Below are 5,289 nucleotides of genomic sequence, written 5' to 3' on the forward strand. Positions count from 1 at the left end.
CTCCAGACATAAATCGTTGGCAAGCTGAAGCTGTAGTTGCAATTCAAGAGGTTTGGTAACTTATCAAACCTTCTAAACTAAAGAAAAATTGTAAGACATATATATGTTCTGTTTTTTTTTGTTTACTCCATAGTAATGTTTGGAGAGTTATATTTTGCAAGTGGTGATGTAGTAAGTTGATTTTTATTGGTATATTTAATTTGAATTTGGGATCGAATTTCTTAAGTTGATGTAGTTCAAAAATTTTAATCGAATTTTTTAAAATTGGAACATTAGATATAATCAAGTAAAGAACTTGATTAAAAAACAAATATTCAATACATCTGAAACAGGCACTTCCTTTGGAAAGGTCGGTGGAAACTCCAAAAATCATATCTGTTGCACAATTTCGTCCCGAGAAGGTGCACATACTTACATAGACCTTCAAGCTAAATTTTTAATGGTTCCGGTGTTTCAGTTTTGGAACCTTGATTAGTTCTAGAAACTCTTTACAGTTTGATTTTTTTTAACTCAGGAGCTGCAGGAGTACATGGCTGCAGGAGTACATGGTTGTGATTTCTTACCAGTTTACAGTTTGCATTAGTGTTGTAGAGTACATGGCTGCAGGAGCCATACCTATAGGTGAGCTAGCATGGCAACTGATATTATAATTTCTGATTCGAGCTACTTTTGTTTTCCATTTTAAAAATGTTTTTAAAATGATATTCATTTTGCTCGACTCCCCTCAGCTCATAATTCTGCTGGCCCGAAAATGGACATTGTTTTAGATGAAGATGGACACAAACAGGATTTCTTGCTCAAAATGTAGAAGAATATGCAGATGCAGTCCTGAAAATCGTGAAGATGCCCGAGTCTGAAAGACTCAAGATAGCTACAGCAGCAAGGAGAAGAGCTAGCAGATTTTCGGAGCAAAGATTTTACGATGATCTCAAAGCCGCAATCCGACCAATTATATGCGGTTCTTCCTAGTTATAGGATTGCATTAGAAGATCACAGTGACATAGAAAACAATAGTTATACTTGTTCTTGTTTATTGGGGTTCTTCACCCTTTCGATCTAGTCATTAGAAAAAGCTTAGTTTAGATTTGTCAACAAAATAGATATACTTAATACACTAAACCAAATCCTCATTCTTTATTTTATTTGTTTTAAACTTAGGTTACCTTAATTAAACTAATTTTATATGTAATAATTAAATTATATGTAATAATTATTATTTTAAATTATACAAATTCATAAAATATAATTTATTAGTTATAATTATTTTAAATTTTATTAAATCATATATTTTAATTAAAATATATTTAATATTAATTATTTCAAATTTTCTTTTATAATATCATATATTATGATTTGAGTAAATTCATATAAGACTATTAATTATTAAGAATTTTATTAAATTATATATTTTAATTATAATATATTTAATAATTATTATTTTAATTTATATTTTATAGTATCATATATTATGATTTGAGTAAATTCATATAAGAATATTAATTATTAAGAATTTTATTAAATTATATATTTTAATTAAAATATATTTAATAATAATTATGTTTAAATATGATTAAATTATTTATTATTGATATTAATAATCTTATTAAAATTTAAATAAAATAATTTACCAAAACAAATTTCTACTAATTATTAAGAATTTTATTAAATTATATATTTTAATTAAAATATATTAAATAATAATTATGTTTAAATATGATTAAATTATTTATTTTTGATAATAAATAATCTTATTAAAATTTAAATAACAATAACAATAATCATTTACCAAAACAAATTTATGCTAAGGGTATTCTGGTCATTTTAGTTTTCTCCATTATGCTATTACACCTCTATTACATTCAACCAAACACAGTTTTACTATTACGCCTCTATTCCATTACATTCAACCAAACAGTTGATTTGCTATTACACATCTATTCCATTACACCTCTAATCCAATACACCTCTAATCCAATACACCTCTAATCCAATACAGCGAACCAAACGTGCCCTTATTTTTAGCTTTCTTTAGCTTGCATTTATTTTGCTAAAATAAACCATTTAATTTGTCATTAGCTAAATTAGTTGTTTATCTTAAGTTAGTTAATTTGTTAAAATCTGGACAAATAATTAATTAAGTGTTTTAATTATATCTAAATTAAATACTTAATTAATTATGTTGTTTTAAATATGTCTAAAATTGTTAATATGTATGGCCAAATTTAATGTGCAAATTATTGAGTTCATATGCTGCTAATTTAATGTGTTTGAAATGCATTTAACTTGCTGATTTAATTTGCTGCAGGTTCATGAACGGATTGGTGCAATGAATGGGAGTGTGCATGCACAATTGAGGTTCAATGGATGGCATTTAAAGGAGCACATGCATTTGGGACGTTCATGCAAGAGGGAGTTGCTGAAAGCTCATGTATTTGAAGATTCATGGATCATATTTATGGGGGAAAATACATGGGACGTTTCATGCATGATTCATGCATTTTCAAGATGACCATTCAAGTATTTTAGGCACATTAATGCCTCATTCAGCCAAGGGAGATGTAGGATCATTAAAGAGCTGCACATTCATGGAATTATGGAGATTCTTCAAGGCTAAGGATGCATGAATTCATCAAGTGAAGCATCATGATGGTTCGGCCAATTCATGTACCATCTTCAAGCATGAACTGGATTTTAATGCTATTTGTGCGAACATGTTAAATACCTGTGTGAACAGAATTAAGTTAGTGTGAACAACATAGATGCCGAATATCAATAGGCATTTTAGGCTTATAAATAGCTTACTTGTTTATTGTAAAAGGTTACAGAATTTGATCAATTAAACTTAATAGAACTTTTGTTCTTGTGAGGTTACTGATACGAGCTCGTTTCGGATGTAAAGACGAGTCGTAATCTTTCCCGATCGAAATTAGGTAGTGTCGGAATTGAATCAAATTCAAGTCTTGGTGTTTGAAGTTGGATGGCTTTAGGAACAAAGGAGTTTGATGGGTTGTTGTTTGCTGGGTAATTCGATGAAACAAGATCGAACCCTTATTATCAAATAAGGACCCGGGCTTAAGGTTTCAAAGAAAGAAATGGAAATAGGATAAAAACCGAGACCCTCTATTTAGCAAAATAGGAACCTACAGTATGAAGAACGCCACACCAATGGGTGATAAGTTCGAACAAAGTCAGATTGACGCCACTCGTTGAAGATAAGTCAATTTGAGCTTTGGAGAATAAAGAGAGTGAATTTCTCACTAAAATTATATTTCATTCAGAAATTTGGCAAAAAGTCCTTTTACAAGAAATTCAAGAACTATTTATAGCTTAAGTGACTAGTAGCCGAATAGTCAAGTTCAATACTTAAAAACTAAGTAAACATTGAACTAATTTTGAGCTAAGATCCATGAATGGTCTTGAATCAATGTTCGGCTGAATATAGACCAAGGAAGAGCTTCAACGAACTTGGAAAATTGGCAGCAGCTACATTCGGCCAATGGAGTTTAATAAGGTCAATAATGAAGCAACTCTTGCTGAAAAATTACCATCATTAATTAGCAACTTGAACAGTCATTTGGAAGTGTGAATGGACGGTTTTGAATGACCATAAGGTGTGAACATCATGAACCGAATAGCCACAATGTACCCAGCAATGTGAAGGAAATAAATGGCAGCTTTGGAGAATGGAAAATCATCTCTTTTGGCCGAATGGTCACTTAGAGAACTTCAACAATCAGCACACCATCTTTAATATAGTCCATGCATGTATCATTTGGTGCATTGAACCCAACATGCATGCATCTTCACATCCATTGAATCTTCATGCATGAATCTGCCCAATGAATCTTCAAATTTGGCTGTACCTAAAAACACACATGAACTTAATTAATTTCAATCAAATTAAGCTGAACTAAGTAAATACATAATGTGAACATCCTAATTTAACATTGAAACAACTTAAATATTAATAAAGCATGACACAAATTCGGTTGAACAGATTTAAGACATGTAATAATTTAGACAAACTAAATGAAATCAAGACATCTTTAATGTAACTAAATTAAGACATATTAAACACTTATATTAAATAAAAACATATTAATAAGCTGTAATAAGACTTAATTAAATGCTTATTTAAATGGTTTAAAATCCAGCAGCAATTTAATTAGCTAGAACGAATTTCAACTTCAAAGAAGTTGAAAATATTCAGCTCGTCTTTAAGCTCTTTGCTTTCATTTTCCTCAATCCGTTCCACCAATGCTAAAATAGCAACTTTAAATCGTTTAGCTCTAGCTCGCATTATTGGACCAATGGGCAGCTTAATAGCTTCTTGTTCATTCTCCATTTGGTTCGTAGGCAAGCTCACATAATTCCCTCCTCTTCAGAACGATTTGTCCTCAAATCGGAATCTGCATCAAACGGAGACAAATCAGAAACGTTAAAAGTCGCGCTAACATTATATTCACCAGGCAAGTCCAATTTATAAGAATTGTCATTAATTCGTTCAAGGACTTGAAATGGCCCATCCCCTCTCGGAAGTAGTTTAGATCGTCGTTGCATAGGAAATCTTTCCTTGCGCATATGCAACCACACCCAATCTCCCGGCTCGAACACAACTCGTTTACGACCTTTGTTAGCATGTTGTTCATAGTTCTTGGTCCTTGCCTCAATGTTTTCTCGAACTCGTTGGTGCAATTGCTTGACGAAATCAGCTTTACGCTTTCCATCTACATGCACAAATTGGTTAGAAGGCAATGGCATTAAATCAATGGTGTTAACGGATTGAAACCATAAACGATTTCAAAAGGAGAAAATTTGGTAGCTGAGTGAATAGCTCGATTATACGCAAACTCCACATGTGGTAAACATTCTTCCCAAGCCTTCAAATTTTTCCGGATGATAGCTCGAAGCAATGTAGACAAAATCCGATTGACCACTTCGGTTTGGCCGTCCGTTTGCGGATGGCAAGTGGTTGAAAACAGCAACTTCATTCCAAGGCGCCCCCATAGTGTCCTCCAAAAATGGCTAAGAAACTTCGCGTCTCGGTCGGACACAATCGTCCTAGGCATGCCATGCAACCTGACCACTTCTTTGAAAATAAATTAGCAATATTCACGGCATCATCAGTTTTATGACTGCTATAAAATGAGCCATTTTGAGAACTATCTACAACCACAAATATTGAATCTCGCCATTTTTACTCCTCGGTAAACCTAGCACGAAATCCATTGAGATATCAGACCAAGGGTTTCGGGAATAGCAATGGCTTATACAACCATGGGCAATCGT

General features: G+C 32.2%; 1 long non-coding RNA gene across 1 annotated transcript; it reads left to right on the top strand.

Annotated features, from left to right (window-relative positions):
* The first annotated feature begins 329 nt into the window (after window positions 1–329).
* LOC121230597 (uncharacterized) lies at window positions 330–1,137 on the top strand. Its single transcript, XR_005928578.1, has 2 exons — window positions 330–621; window positions 729–1,137. It is a non-coding gene; the product is annotated as an uncharacterized lncRNA (long non-coding RNA).
* Window positions 1,138–5,289: the final 4,152 nt, after the last annotated feature.

Source organism: Gossypium hirsutum, chromosome A06 (genome assembly GCF_007990345.1).
Source record: "Gossypium hirsutum isolate 1008001.06 chromosome A06, Gossypium_hirsutum_v2.1, whole genome shotgun sequence".
NCBI classification, from domain to species: domain Eukaryota; kingdom Viridiplantae; phylum Streptophyta; class Magnoliopsida; order Malvales; family Malvaceae; genus Gossypium; species Gossypium hirsutum.